Source organism: Schistocerca serialis, chromosome 3 (assembly GCF_023864345.2).
Source record: "Schistocerca serialis cubense isolate TAMUIC-IGC-003099 chromosome 3, iqSchSeri2.2, whole genome shotgun sequence".
In the NCBI taxonomy this organism is placed as follows: domain Eukaryota; kingdom Metazoa; phylum Arthropoda; class Insecta; order Orthoptera; family Acrididae; genus Schistocerca; species Schistocerca serialis.
In genome coordinates this window covers 277,220,726-277,237,342 of record NC_064640.1, presented here as the reverse complement: position 1 = coordinate 277,237,342, position 16,617 = coordinate 277,220,726, and the positions used below count along the sequence as shown (strand labels likewise).

The 16,617-nt window shown below is 43.6% G+C and overlaps 1 protein-coding gene, 1 long non-coding RNA gene and 1 other non-coding gene across 3 annotated transcripts in view; 2 read left to right on the top strand and 1 right to left on the bottom strand.

Moving 5' to 3' along the window:
• The window catches only part of LOC126470057 (1,4-alpha-glucan-branching enzyme), a 107,664-nt gene that overhangs the window by 88,850 nt on the left and 2,197 nt on the right, over positions 1 to 16,617 (bottom strand). The window lies entirely within an intron of this gene.
• Trnaa-agc (transfer RNA alanine (anticodon AGC)) lies at positions 8,438 to 8,510 on the top strand. Its single transcript has one exon. It is a non-coding gene; the product is annotated as a tRNA-Ala (tRNA).
• The window catches only part of LOC126470059 (uncharacterized), a 31,700-nt gene continuing 30,129 nt past the window's right edge, over positions 15,047 to 16,617 (top strand). Inside the window, exon 1 of the long non-coding RNA XR_007586111.1 lies at positions 15,047 to 15,121. This is a non-coding gene — a long non-coding RNA (uncharacterized LOC126470059). The remainder of the gene's footprint in view (positions 15,122 to 16,617) is intronic.

Below are 16,617 nucleotides of genomic sequence, written 5' to 3'. Positions count from 1 at the left end.
TCCATAAAATTTTGATTTTCTGTTGATTAGCGCCATATAGTTCTACATTCTCTTAAAAACGGGGCTTCCACTTTTAAGTTGGACAGGTTTTATTTTAAAAAATCATTTTTTTTCACTTTCAAGGGTAATATATATCTTCACTGAAGTTATTTCTTATCACTTTCACTGTTGCAATTATTTCTTATCACTTTCTATGTTGCAATTATTTCTTGTCAGTTTCTTTGTTGCAGTTGTTCATTGCAGGTTTCTGTATTGTAGTTATTCAATGTTAATTTGTTTACTGAAGAGGCTTCTAAGAAATCTGAGACCATCCAGTGAGTTCTGTGTTTCCACGAGGAATTTGTCAGTTGACACAGTTTCAGTGTGTTTTGTGAAACAGACTATTTGAAATGTCTTCTGACTGGGGCCACAGGAGAGTGAAGTGTGCAGACTATTTGCATATCCATAAAAGAGTGATATATAAAACAAACAAAAAAATACCACTTTGTTTAGGTTGGGAATAAGTGTTCTCATTTGAAGAGCCTGTTTCAAAGTAATGATGTTTCCAGTGATGGCTTTTTGTGTTCTAAATGTTTTGACAGAATAAAAACAATGATAGTATCTGAAGAAGGTGAAGCCTCCCATGGTGTAGATTTTTGGTTTGTTTTGGTTTCAGGGCGCAAAACTTCTATGGTCATTAGCGCCCGGTCCGTGACTTAGGAAACAGTAAAAAGGCGAAATTGAAAACCAGCAGCAATGGGAACGAAAGTCATAAAATTGGAGAAACTAAAAGCAGAACGAAGGCTTAAAAATCCACTACAGAAAGGGGTTGGTTGTCCCCAAAAAAAGCTTCAAATGACTGACGTCATTTCACTGGCACTAATAAACTTGAGAACGCGGTCGGCTGAGCGCGTGTCCTCTGCTAAAATCGACGATATATCAGGCAAAAGCTGTAGACGGGAGCGTAACGGATTAAAATAGGGGCACTCAATTAAAAGGTGCCTTACCATCCACAGCTGAGAGCAGTAGGGACAGAGTGGGGGAGGATCGCCGCTTAAAAGATGTCGATGGCTAAAAAGACAGTGCCCTATCTGGAGTCTAGTTAAAATTACCTCCTCCCGACGACGCGTTCGGGAGGAAAAGGTCCAAGCACAAGGAAGAGCCTTCATGTCCCGCAATTTATTATTGGGAAGTGTCGACCAATGCGTGTGCCATAAATGAACAACACGTCGACATAGAACGCTCCGTAGATCAGCGAAGGGAATCGATTGAATAGCTGGCCGAGGAAGAGAGACTGCAGCCTTGGCTGCAATATCGGCCGCCTCATTTCCACAGATACCAACGTGTCCCGGGAGCCAGAGGAACGCCACCAAGACGCCCCCCAGGTGGAGCAAGTGCAGACAGTCCTGAATCCAGTGGACCAGAGGGTGCACAGGATAAAGAGCTTGGAGACTGAGGAGAGAGCTGAGAGAATCTGAGCAGATAACGTACTGTATCCGCTGATGGCGGCGGATGTAGTGGACAGCCTGGAGAACAGCGGAAAGCTCCGCAGTATAAACCGAACACTGGTCGGGAAGCCGAAAGTGATTTGGGGTGTCGCCAACAATATAGGCGCTCCCGACACCTAACGATGTTTTCCAGCCTTCGGTGTAAATAAATGTGGCGTCCGTCATTTGCGCACATAGAGCAGCAAATGCCCGACGATAACCAAGTGAAGGGGTACCATCCTTGGGAAATCAACAAAGGTCACGGAGCAGGCAGATCCGAGGACGGAGCCAAGGCGGTGCTGTACCCCAAGTTGTCAAGAAGGTTTTAGGAAAGCGGAAGGAAAGAGAATGGAGCAGTTGACGGAAGCGGACTCCCGGTGGTAGTAGGGAGGAGGGGCGGCCTGCATACCCTACATCAAAGGAGGCGTCGAAAAAAATGTCATGGGCTGGATTAGCAGGCATGGAAGACAGATAGCTAGCATAATGACTCAGAAGGACTGCTCGCCGACTGGACAGCGGAGATTCAGCAGTCTCAGCATAAAGGCTTTCCACAGGGCTGGTGTAAAAAGCTCCAGACACTAAACGTAATCCATGGTGGTGGATAGAGTCGAGACGCCGAAGAATAGATGGCCGAGCAGAGGAGTAGACTATGCTTCCATAGTCCAATTTCGAGCGCACTAAGGCGCGATATAGGCGGAGAAGGACCACTCGGTCCGCTCCCCAGGAGGTACCATTCAGGACACGGAGGGTGTTGAGGGATCGCAGACAGTGAGCCGAAAGATAGGAAACGTGGGAGGACCAGCACAGTTTTCTGTCAAACATAAGACCCAAGAATTTAGCGACGTCTGAAAACGGAAGGTTGACAGGACCTAGATGTAAGGAGGGCGGAATAAACTCCGTACGTCGCCAAAAATTAACACAAACGGTCTTACTGTGAGAAAAACGGAAGCCGGTTTCGATGCACCAAGAGTGGAGGCAATCGAGACTTCCTTGAAGACATTGTTCAAGAAGGCTGGTCCGTTGAGAGCTGTAGTAGATCGCAAAATTGTCCACAAAGAGGGAGCCCGAGACATCAGAAAGGAGACAATCCATAATTGGATTGATGGCAGTGGCAAACAGTACAACACTCAGCACGGAGCCCTGGGGTACCCCGTTTTCTTGGGAGAAAGTACGGGAGAGAGTAGTGTTCACCCGCACCCTAAATGTGCGCTCTGCCATAAATTCGCGAAGAAAAAGGGGCAGCCGACCTCGAAAGCCCCAAGAGAACAGTGTGCGGAGGATGCCTGTCCTCCAGCAGGTATCGTATGCTCTCTCCAGATCAAAAAATATTGCTACTGTTTGGCGTTTCCGGAAAAAATTGTTCATGATATAAGTGGAGAGAGCAACAAGATGGTCAACTGCAGAACGATGCTTTCGGAATCCGCATTGGGCAGGTGTTAAAAGACTGCGGGATTCCAGCCACCATGCTAAACGGTAATTCACCATACGCTCCAAAACCTTACAAACACTACTCGTGAGAGAAATGGGGCGATAGCTAGAGGGGAGATGTTTGTCCTTTCCAGGTTTCGGAACAGGAACGACGATAGCTTCCTGCCATCGTCTGGGAAAAGTACTGTCGGTCCAAATTCGATTATAAAGGCGAAGGAGGTAACGCAGACTATGGGTTGATAAATGCAGCAACATTTGGATGTGGATACCATCCGGTCCTGGGGCGGAGGAGCGAGAAGAAGAGAGTGCATGTTGGAGTTCCCGCAAGGAGAAAACAGTATTGCAGCTTTCGCGATTTTGAGAGGAGAAAGCAAGAGGTCGCACTTCCGCTGCACGTTTCTTTGGGAGAAATGCTGGCGGGTAATTTGAAGAGCTCGAAATCTCAGCAAAGTGCTGACCCAACGAGTTAGAAATTGCGACGGGGTCCACTAATGTGTGATGCGCGACAGTGAGCCCAGAGACCGGGGAGAAACTAGGCGCGCCTGAGAACCGTCGAAGCCGACTCCAAACTTCCGAGGAGGGAGTGAAGGTGTTAAATGAGCTAATAAAGAATTTCCAGCTTGCCTTCTTGCTATCGCGGATGACACGACGGCATCGCGCTCGGAACTGCTTATAGCGGATACAGTTGGCCAAAGTAGAATGGTGGCGGAAAACGCGGAGAGCACGTCGCCGCTCACGAATTGCATCACGGCATGCCTCGTTCCACCAAGGAACTGGGGGGCGCCGGGGCAATTCGGAGGTGCGTGGTATTGAATGTTCCGCAGCTGTAAGAATAACGTCGGTAATATGTGTGACCTCATCGTCGACACTGGGAAAGTGACGGTCATCGAATGTCGCTAGAGACGAAAAAAGTGTCCAATCGGCTTGGGCAAACTTCCAGCATCGCGGGCGCATGTAGGGCAGTTGAGGCTGCAGTCTAAGGACACATGGAAAGTGGTCACTCGAGTGTGTATCATCAAGGGCGAACCATTCGAAGCGCCGAGCTAGCGGAACAGTACCGACCGCAAGGTTCAAATGAGATAAATTTGTCGTGGAGGCAGACAAAAATGTGGGGACCCCAGTGTTGAGGCAAACTAGATCTGCTTGGTGGAAGACGTCTAGCAATAGTGAGCCACGTGGACAAGGATGTGGAGATCCCCAAAGCGGGTGGTGGGCATTGAAGTCCCCAACCAGCAAATATGGGGGTGGAAGCTGACCAAGAAGATGAAGGAGATCAGCTCGTGCCATTGGTGTGGACAATGGAATGTATACAGTACAAAGAGAGAACGTGTATCCGGAAAGGGAAAGACGGACGGCGACAGCTTGGAAGGAAGTGTTTAAATGGATTGGGTGATAATGGAGAGTTTCATGGAGAAGAATCATGAGTCCTCCATGCGCTGGAGTGCCTTCAACAGAGGGGAGATCATATCGGACAGACTGAAAATGAGGGAGAACAAAGCGGTCATGGGGGCGCAGCTTTGTTTCCTGAAGACAGAAGGTGACCGGCGAGTAGGATCGTAAGAGGATCGACAATTCATCCCGATTGGCTCGAATACCGCGGATATTCCAGTGGATAATGGACATAGGGTGAACAGAAAATGGAGGAATGTGACCAAGGTCGCTGTCAACTCAACGACTGCTCTGAGCTTGCGACCGACATCATGGAATGGCGTTCAGCCGAAGGCAGAAGATCCTGATCCATAGGTTGGTCAGGAGCAGCTCCTGGCACCAGCGATCGGCCGGTTGATCGGCCGCCAGCAGTGCGCCTCGGCGACACAGAAGACGGCCGAGGGCGATTTCCACCAGGTGGTGCTGTAGATGGGACACGCCTTGGCGGAGAAGGAGAGGAACTGGGTTTCTTTGTAGCCTTCTTGGAAGTATGATGTTTAGAGGAAGGAGGAACCGATGGTTGGGAAGTTGCCGTACGTAAAAACTCTTCACGAGTATGCTCTTTTCTCGAAGTCTTGGTGTCTGACTTTTGGGCTCGAGATTTAGCAGAACTCGACGAAGGGTGAGCCAGAGAGTGGGCAGGCGAAAGTGGTGAGGTTGAACGGGCGATCTTTGCGCTGGCCGATCTGACGACTGTGGCACTAAAGGTGAGGTCGCAAGTCTGCGTGGCCGCCTCCTTTGTTGGCCGAGGAGAAGCAAGGACAGTGCTGTATTTTCCTTTCTGAGGCACGGTGGGCTGTCGACTGGCGAATAATTTTCGAGCAGCAAAGGTCGACACCTTTTCCTTTACTCTAATTTCCTGGATGAGCTTTTCGTCCTTAAAAACGGGACAATCTCGAGAGGAAGCAGAGTGGTCACCCATACAGTTGATGCATCGAGGGGATGGAGGTGGACAAGCACCCTCATGGCCATCCTTGCCACACGTAACACATTTGGCCGGATTGGAACAGGACTGGCTGGTGTGATTGAACCGCTGACACCGATAGCAACGCGTAGGGTTTGGGACATAAGGGCGAACGGAAATTATCTCATAGCCTGCTTTGATTTTTGATGGGAGTTGAACTTTGTCAAATGTCAAGAAGACAGTGCGGGTTGGAATGATGTTCATGTCAACCCTTTTTTCATAACCCTATGAACAGCCGTTACGCCCTGGTCAGACAGGTAGTGCTGAATTTCTTCGTCAGACAATCCATCGAGGGAGCGTGTACAAATGACTCCACGCGAGGAATTTAAAGTACGGTGCGGTTCCACCCGGACAGGGAAGGTGTGTAGTAGTGAGGTACGCAACAATTTTTGTGCCTGGAGGGCACTGACTGTTTCTAACAACAGGGTGCCATTCCGTAATCTGGAACAAGACTTTACAGGACCTGCAATTGCGTCGACACCTTTCTGAATAATGAAAGGGTTGACCGTGGAGAAGTCGTGACCTTCGTCAGACCGAGAAACAACGAGGAACTGTGGCAACGATGGAAGAACTGACTGTGGCTGAGACTCAGTGAGCTTACGTTTGTGAGCAGACATAGTGGAAGGTGAGGAAACCATTGCGGAAGAATCCCCCATGATTACCGGCGTCTCCGATGGCGCGCTCCTCCCTTGTGGGGGCCCTCTCTGAGGGCACTCCCGCCTTAGGTGATTGTTCACACCTCAGGTCACACCTCCCGACAAACGGACGGAGGGACCAATCGGCACTTTCGGAAGGTATCAGCTCGGGTAATCACCCCTCCCTGGGCCTGGCCGTTACCAGGGGGTACGTACGTGTCCTACCTGTCTACCCGGGGCGGGGAATTACGCATTACCCCGTCACCGGCTACGCATGGAAGTGCATGGGTCGGCCTTCAGACACGCACAGGGAGGAAGAAAGAGAAAGGGAAAGGAAAGAAGAGAGGTCTCAAACGCCGCAGCGGAGAAAAGGGTAAAGAGAAGAGGTAAGGAAAAGAGAAGGACAAAGGAAGGATGAAGACATACAAGCGAAGCGAGGAAGGCAAAGAATGCGGTACATTTACAAGCATCCGTCTCCGGACATAGGCACAAACCATACTCCCAGAGGGGGAGAAAGGGAAGGAAAGAGCCAGAGGTGAGGGGGGGGGGGGGGGGGGCAAGATGGGGGATGGGGAAGGATGCGGAAAGGGAAGGTATGCAGCCCGGAAAGGAAGGAAGGCCACATTAGCTCGGGGTCCCGTGCTCGCTACGCACGTATCCACGAAAGAGTTGTGGATCCCCTGGGGGGGCCATGGTGTAGATGATGCAGATTTTGCATCAATAGAGGAAGAATTAAATACCCTGAATCAGTCAACTACAGAGGTAGGTGTTAGTCCTGTAAAAGAAACCGTGATCAATGAAGTCGAGTCATAAGATCCATGCATCAAGAAAGCACAGAGAAATTACTAAAGCTATGGATGAATACACTACAGCAAAACTGACCACACTCTTCAAATTAGAAATTCCATCTTCAGAAGAAAACAAAATAAAGCACTTGCCAGGAATTTTTCACAAATATCAATTCAACTGTTTGAGATTGTGCATCCTACAGTGAAAAGGTGCAAGTTTTAACTATTATTCCAGAGACATCTTCAAAGAAAACAATTTTGAACCATGTTCCATCAGTATCAAAGTACATGTAAACAAATAAAGAAATGTGAGGTCTGTAAAAGGAGTCTTTAGAAGACCAGATCCCTATTATGGTCAACCTGTAGAAGCAGCTCAAGTTCAAATAGTGCAGTCATTTTATCTGGAAGATAAATGGGACTGTTCTCGCCAGAGTGCCAACAAAAATGACACTATAACTGTAACAGTTTAAGGTCAAAAAGTTGTGAAAGTGAAGAGGTACATGACTCGCAGTATTACAGAAACTTCTGCAATTTATAGAACTTCACATACTGCAAGATCAAAATTTTATGTATTACGACCTAAGTAGGTAGTTTGACACCCACCAAGAGATGTATGTTTATGTGTGTACTGGACAAATTTTGAACTTTGAGTGGTAACTTTGAAGAACTTACTGGAGCATGTGACATATGATACTTTGGTTATGTGAAGTCAGTAGTCTGTGACATAATGAAAGAGACTTGTTTGTTTGAAGAATGTGGTGACTGCCCTGGAAAGGGAGGATTGTCTTTACAGACACTTGGCCTAGAAGATGTAGCAGATAACTCTGCAGAAATTACATATGCGACATGGGAGGAAAATAAACTAATTAAGAAAACTGTTGCCTTTGACAGTTTCATTGATGAACTTGGTAAACAGTCAGTGAAAGCAGTAACACACCTTCACCTGAAGAAATTGCAAGAACAACACATTGCAGAAGTGAAAGGGTGTGTACAGGCTGAAGAACTATGTTTAGTGCTTCACTGAGATTCTGCTGAGAACTGGTCTGTAATTCTCCCACAAGAAGTACAATGGTATCATTGGAGTAATGACCAGGTTCAATTTTTACACGAGTGACATATTTTCAAAACAAGACCACAAGTTATAATTAAATGTTTCCCTGAGACATTTAAGTCTCTTTTTATTATCTACGATAATGATCGAAGCAGACAAAATGAATTAAAATTTGTGCTGCAGCTGGGACTCAAACACAGGTCTTCTTGCTTGCAAGGCAGAAATGCAAACCATTACACCACTGCAATACGATGGTCAACATTGCTGCACGAACTATCTAAGCACAGTGCCCTCCCCAACACAAACAATTCATTTTTCCCTTACATATTGTCACTACTGCCAGGGCTCTCTGACATTGGCAAGCACCCCAGCATTGGACATAATGGGACGTCCTTGTACCATTGGTGATCTTATAGTTCATGCAACGATGTTGACTATTGTACTGCGGTGGTGTAAGATGATAAAAAGAGACTTAAATGCCTCAGGGAAACATTTAATTAAAAGATCTATAAGATCACCAACGGTACAAGGACATCCCATTACATCCAATGCTGGGGTGCTTGCCAATATTGGAGTGCCCTGGCAGTAGTGACAATATGTAAGGGAAAAATGAACTGAAGTTTGTGTTGGGGAGGGCACTCAGCTTAGGTAGTTCGTGCAGCAATGTTGACCATCGTACTGCGGTGGTGTAATGGTTAGCATTTCTGCCTAGCAAGCAAGAAGACCCAGGTTCGAGTCCTGGCCACAGCACAAATTTTAATTCATTTTGTATGCTTCGATCATTATAAAGACCACAAGTGTTGCTGTTATAAGTGATGACACAGGACATGATTCAGCACATGCTTTTGCTGAAAACAGGGCCAGAGAAGATCATTATTTCTGATGGTGTTCCTAGTCATTTTAAAAATTGTTACTAGCTGTTTGAATTGAGTAAGTAACTTGTACCAACTGACTGGCTATACAGTGCTACTGGTCATGGGAAGTGGCCTTGTGATAGTGTAGGAGACCTGCTGAAGCACCATGCTACAAAACATAATCTGTCCAGACCAAATACAGCTGTGATTCAGAATGCTGAGGATTTTATGAGAGTCGTGAAATCTTACACATCCACAGCTCTCATTCTTTTGTCGAAAGAGGAAATCTGAGAATTCCACGAGCAGAAAAAAGAAGAATGGTCCAAACAAACTACTACTGTGAAAGAAATTCAGAAGACATTTCTGGACTCAAAGTGATGGACGAACTCATATTGCACGCACTTCAAAGAGCAAGAAAGAAGAAATTTCGTTCACTCGGCCAACACCTCAAAAACAGCAGGATACTATTCAGATTCACAACCTAAGAAGGGGGATGTTTGTGGCGTGTTTGTATCACTGTGACTGGTGGATTGCAGAGGTTATAGACACCAGTTATGAGTCAAACGAAATTGTAGTGAACTTTATGCTACCACATGAACCAGCTGCTGGATATAGGTTTCCAGCTGAAAGACAGTGACAACACCATCAGTGCTTACTTGCTGTCCACAGTGTTTTAAGATTGTAAGTGCTCCAGTTCTTATGGGCTCAACAGAAGAGCATCACTCTATATCAAAGGAAGATACTGAAGCAGTGGAACATATTTTTAGTTCACTGACTTGCTACTTTCAGTACAAAACAGAGTGCACAGAAGTTGTATAAATTGAAACCTTTAAGTCTTTGGACCTCTCAAATACATTTTGGAATAATTTAAAAGGCTTGATAAATGAGTCTCTTACTCATTTTTCAAAACTAAAATTATGTTAAATAAGGCTAGGTTTTGATATGGAGGATTTCTTTGTAATCATAAAGTAATTATCTTTCAAATAAAAAAAACTCAACAAAATATCTATAACTGTTCCAGAGATATATCATTTTAGAATTTTTTCCAAAATTCACATCTTCAAAATGGTATGCGCAGTGTCATCTTTGGAGGGTTGTATCTCAGAGCAGAAATTTTTCTGGAGAAAACAACATGTGTGTTCCTTACTTAGTCCTTCATTTTAACATATGCTAAATTCAATAATATCTGAGGCTCTGAACCAGAAAGTACCAACAGAGAATTGGGGCGTAATCAATCAAAAGGTTGTATCAGACAGGGCCAAACCCTCTTGGTGGAAGTCTGTGCAAAATTCCTGAGGGCAATGCCAGGACAGGACATGAGAGTGTACCCAAGGTTCTCACAGGTTACCATCAGGGTAACCAAAGATATCAAACGCAACTATGGAGGCAAGGTGGGGACTGCGAGTGTTACAGATAAACCTGTAACACAGCAAAAGGGCAATGCCATCCTAAGTTGTCTTCTGGGAAAACGGGGTGGATGTGGCCCTGTTTTAGGAACTCTATTTTATGCCTCGAAGAAACTGGAGGTAAGTCTGTTTACGCTAGAAATCTAAAGAACTCCAGAACATGAATTTATGTCAACATGGAATTTCATTCATACCAATAACGGTCTTTTGTACCAGGAAGTTAATGACCATCAGGGAGAAACAGTGTGAGGAAGCAAGCATGAGGGGAATTGCATTGGCTGCAGCTTATCTTGCTTATGAAGACTGTAGTACTCTTTCCCAGGAAGTGAGGAGACTGGGTAGACAGCTGTTCACAGCACAATGAACAACTGCTGGTTGGTTGTGATGCCAATGCCCTTAATCTGGCGTGGGGAAGCAGTGACAACAGAGATGAGTACCTTTCTTGGTTTTCACTTTTGAGCAATCTGGAGATTCAACCTTGCAAGAAGGAAAGGACAATGGGAAAAATATTGGGAAGCCCTTGCCAAATACAACTACGCAGTTAAGCAAGCGAAGCCGTAATACTGGACAGTATTCTGGGAGAAAGTGGAAGCTACAGCTACTTGTGGCAGACTTCACAAAGTCGTCACCAGAACACCACCTCATCCAGCAGGTTCTCTAAGGAAGGAGGATGGTGACTATACAACAACAGTGAATGAGATGCAGGATGTTCATCTCAAGACTCACTTCCCTCAGTGCACTCTGTCAGACAACACAGATCAAGATTGAGCCCCTCAAAGGCAAGTGTTTACAGGTAATCAAAGGGAGAACTGGGAATCTGCCAGAAAATGTGTTGATTTCAAAACAATAAAATGGCTGGTGGGAATGTTTCAACTGTTCAAGTCACCAGGCCCAGATGACATACTTCAAGCTGTAAAGTAACAAGCAGGAGAGAGTTTAATCACACTCCTATGTAGGCTGCTTAGGGTTAGCCTAACAGAAGGAATCTTTAATAATGCTGTACTACAGTGAGGGTTGTTTTCATTCTGAATCCAAAGAGTACTGATAATACCAAGGCCAAGGATATGGGACTAACCAGTCTGTTCTTTCTTTTAAAGACATCAGAAAAACTTGTTAATGGACACATTATGGAAAGGAGACTAAGGTTCGTTTACATGTAAACCAGCACACATATGAGTCAGGTAAATCACAGCACTTCACACACTTGTTGGGAAGGTGGAGAAAGTACTGTACTTTCAGGAAGTAGCTTTCTGCATTTTCCTAGATACTGAAGATGCTTTTAGCAATATGACCTTTGAATCCATGGTTTGAGCTACAGAAGAGCATGGCACCGAGACCACCATATATATATGTTGATTAAGATGATATTGAGCACAAGAAACGTAGAAACCACCATGATGAATGGAGAAATGGTGATCAACACCACAAGATGGTGTCCAGAAGGTGGTGTTTTGTATCCACCACTGTGGATCCTATTGGAACTCATTAAAGAGCTAAATACTAGGGGCTACTTTTACCAAGGATATGCAAACCTAGTCCGAGTATGAATTTAGCACAAATTTACTAGTACTGTTAGAACAATGGTAGAACATGCACTGAACATTGTGCAGAAAACAGGATCTAATAGTCAGTCCCATGAAAACTGTTGTACCATATACAAGGAAGCATATACAGCACACAGACTGTGCTGGTCCTAATGAAACACTATTTTTAGAGGGGGTAGTGAAATATCTAGGGGTAACCCTGGATGTGAAACCATTGAGGACCACTCACATTAAGAATGTATGTTTCAAGGTGAAAGGTACTCTTATGAATGCTAGAAGAGTGTGGGAAAAAACTGGGGCCTACACCACATGAGTATGTACTGGATATACACAACTGTAATAAGACCTATAATTTATTGGGATACTGTATGGTGGAACAAAGTAGAACAAAAAGTGGCTCTAAGGAGCTTGGCAAGGTGCTGAGACTTAGCAGCACACCCACTGATGGGATGGAGACCATGCTGGTGCCTCCACTACACCTGTGGGCAGCAGTAGGAGCATACAGGCTAATAACTAGATAGCTTTAGGACACCCTGAATCTCATGCCAATATAGGCAATGTGGTAAATATAGGAATGGTCAGGGAAAATGCCAGCAGACCATAAAATAACTTCCAGCTGCTTCAAAAAAAACTTTTCAATTTTACAACTGGAAATATTGAGAAGTGGAAGAATGAACCATGACACTATGCAGGACACAGTCTGGTTTACTGATGTGTTGAAAACAGATGAAGGTACTGGGGCTGGGGTACATGAGGTACAGCTTACACTAAAGAGCACAATCTCTCAAGATAAGTAGGCCACAGTATCCCAGGCACAAATATTAGTTATCAAGGCATGCACGGAGGAGAATTTGCATAGGAACTACAAAGATAATAGCATCTACATTTATTCAGACAGCCATGCAGCTCTGAAATCCCTAAAGCCCCTGCAACAAGATCAAAGATTATTGCGCAACGCCACAAAGCCCTGTGACACCAGGGGAAAGCAACAGGGTAAACCTGATGGGGTGACAGATAACTCAGGAATCAGTGGCAATGAACAAGCTGATAGCTAGCCAGTACAGGTGTGAGAACCCCTTTTATTGGACTGGAACCTGTCCTGACCATCACTGAGGCCATAGTTAAAATGAAAACTACAAAACGGGATCAGAAAGCAGCATGCAGAATATTGGAAAAAATAAAAGCAGAGCAAGCTAATGGTGGCAAAGCCTCATTTTAAGAGAAGTTATGTAATCCTGGGCTTGAAGAGGAGACATACTAAGCTCATGGTAGCACTAATGACAGGCCATGGGAACCTTAAGAAACACCTATGTATGATAGGAATAGAAAAAGTAGCCCTTATAAGTAGGCTGTGCGGTGAGCGTGATGAAACTGCACCAAACCCAATCTCCGAATGTGAAGTGTTTGAGATCAAAATTCACAGAATATTCAGATCATCAAATCCTGAAGGAATTTTATCAAATAAGGCCTCCTACTACTCTTTAACGGGTCTGGTTGGCTTTACTAGAACCACACGAAGTGAAACTGCAAAATAAACCCTGTTTCAGTGCTGGCAGTAGTGGGCTAGGACCATTGTTATTTTTATCTACCTGCTCAAATCAAATCGGAGGTACACACTTGCAACTACCTTCCTGCATGTCCTTAGCTGTGGCACTTTCTGGCAGGTTATATATGCAGCTATTATGCCTATGTAGGCAGTAAACTGTGCCAGACCCAGTATTCGGTAGTTCTTATACCTAATGATGGTGGAGACAGTTGTCAAAAGCTACAATGGTTTATTTGAAGTGATGTGGCTTGAAAACCAAGAAGATTTTATTCAGGCATGCCACCTTGAATGAATCTGAGGACACATATTGTGTACTGACAATAAGTTTTGACAACTGTAAAGTTTAAAGCAATTAGTTGTGAATCTCTGCTTTCTTGGGAAATTTTATATGAATTATTCTCAACACATCAGCCAAGTAAACTAGGTGAAGTCTAGAAATTTTTTTTGCCAATAATTTGCTTGTCATCTTCTGGCAAAAATGCCAAGAAAGAAACTATCTGAAATGTCACGTCCCACCAACCAGCATACTCGAATGATATACCAACAATAATACATAAATCATATTAGTACACACAGTAATTCTCTGCAGTAATTAAATCATTGATTCTGAGTTTGCTATCAGAAATACTTGACACAGAAACACTATACAGGTTTACATATTCTTCCTCATGACTCCAGCCTTTAATTTTGACTGTCTTATAATGTAACCAATATCTCCCTAGTTCATGGCGTTCCACATGGTTACACAAGACCATTTGCTAAGAGGCAGTCTACAGAAATGCACACAAAATAACAAAAGCTGAAGGTTCCTTTCATAGATCAAAACAGAGGAAATTAAACACAAGTAAATGCCACCCTGTACTCTTATGTAATGAGCAAAACAGCAGAAAACAATGTGGGGTTCAGAGCTTTGCTTGACTTTGGATTCTTCCAAACATTCTGGGAAAGAGGAATATCTGATACTAGTTGTCCACTTTGACCAGTGACATAGAAAACGTGACAAATCTCAAACTTGGTGACTAATGTGATATCGGTGGGGATTTCTTCAAATGGTCTAACCTACAGATCAATGTCACAACAACCACATATTTGCTTTCACATTCACTGGCTTTGGCAACTCTCAACCAAACTATCACCTTCCAACCTAACCTAAACCTTAAGCTAAGCTACAGATTAGTCTGTCACCATGATCTGGTTTTTTGCTTTCTCACTCATTGGCTTCACCATCTAGGATACAAATTGTCAATCTGTGCCACAACATTATGTCACTGGTCAGAGCAGATGACTAGTATCAAATACTTCTCTTGACCTTTCAGTGCCTTAACCACTAAGGCGTCTTATATGGTACTGGCAGAATGTGATGGAAATGTTCATTCACGAGGCGCTTCTATGGAATCAAAAAATGAAAGTAGTAACTGAAATTATACCACAGACAATACTGTTAACAGAAAAATTATCCCGTGACAGACTAATAAACTGACAGTTTTGAAGCATAAGAGCCTTACTGGCAAAAATGAAACTGTGGAGATGACTATGATTTGTGCCTGAATAGCTCAAAGAACTGTTCATGAAAAATAAGTGTTCAGGTCCTAATCCAGCACACAAGTTTAATCCGTGGGGAAGTTATGAAATGAACAGGTGGTGGATTTCATTTCAGTACAATACTTTAAGAATTGTCATAGTTGTTCAACATTGTGGATATGGAAAAATACATGTATGATATCTGAATTCCAATCAAACATGAAACCCATCACACAGCTGCATGTTCAGAAATTTGTATGGACATTATATCTATATTCTGTGACACTATTTTACATTACATTAGTTATATTCCATGGATCTAATAGAGAGTGGTCTCTGTGATGTGGACAGGCATCTGATAAAGAGCAACATTTGACATGAGTCATTGGCTCTGACCAGTGACACAGGAAACATGTGATAAATGCTGAAAACAACATGGTGACAGCAATGCAATACCAGTGACTATTTTTTCAAATGGGCCAAGTTACAGGTCAGTCTGATGCCACAACCAGTTCTTCTTCTTACTCTTTTGCAGCACAGAGAAATGACATTTTATTCTAATTATAAGTTATTGTAAAAAATAAATTTAAGAGAGTCTGAAGGCTATGTTCAATGGAATAGGAGTTACCAAACAGAAAGTTCTTAAATTTAGCTACATTATCTACATGACATTTAATGTGTTCTGGCAGGCTGCTGATACACTATTTGATCAAAAGTATCCAGGCACCTGGCTGAAAATGATTTGAAGTTTGTGGCGCCCTCCATCGGTGATGCTGGAATTCAATACGGTGTTGGCTCACCCTTAGCCTAGATGACAGCTACAACTATTGCAGGCATACACGTTAAATCAGGTGCTGGAAGGTTTCTTGGGGAATGGCAGCCCATTCTTCATGAAGTGCTGCACTGAGGAGAGGTATAGATGTCGATTGGTGAGGCCTGGCATAAGGTCGGCGTTCCAAAACATCCCAAAGATGTTCTATAGGATTCAGGTCAGGAATCTGTGCAGGCCAGTCCATTACAGGGACATTATTGTCATGTAACCACTACACCACAGGCCGTGCATTATGAACAAGTACTCGATGGTGTGTGTGTGTGTGTGTGTGTGTGTGTGTGTGTGTGTGTGTGTGTGTGTGTGTGTGTGTCACACATCTCAGCAGAATGTTCCAGAATTAACGCCAGATATATTATTGTAACAAGTTTCCGCATTCTAAAAACACTACCCGGGTACTAACTTGAATTTTTGAAGACTATGATTCTATAACCCGTGAAGTGAACGTAAATATTCACAATAAACTAGTTTCATTTTTTATCACCTATAGCAAGAATTGTGGATACTGGAAGCGTAACTGAACCAAGTTGGTTTATTAATTCTTGGCAGTGGGCTTTCCAGTTATGGTTGTGACCTATCAGCAATCCCAAAAAATTAATTTTTTTTCCTCTAGTACCTCAACCTCTGAAATACTAATTTCTGTAGCTTGTGGGGGTTCTGTGAAATATACTGAATTGTATGTACTGAGCCTTGTTAAAATTCAATGTTAATTGATTTGCCTTGAACTATCAGGTAATATTTCTGAATATTTCATTAGCTGTTTTTTCAGTAAGGGTTCTGCATTTTTTTTATTCCTACTCCTGTATCATCTGCTACACAAAATTGGGGTCTTCTGAAATTGCAAAGGGAAGCTAGTTTATGTATATAAGAAATAACAGACCCTCAAATTTCAACTTTGTAGTACACCACATCTCATTGCTTTAATCATGAGACCCTATCGTTATGTGGTTGACACAGAACTGAAACACATTGCTTCCTGTCATTCAGATAACACAAAAACCATGAATCTGCTATTCCTTAATATTCTAAGTTTTGTATTAGGATACCATAATTCACGCAATCAAAAGCCTTAGCCAAGTCACAAAATATTCCAAATTTGTGTACTTTGCATGGTAAACATGAAACAAGAGATGTATGAGTGAACAAAGGATACAACA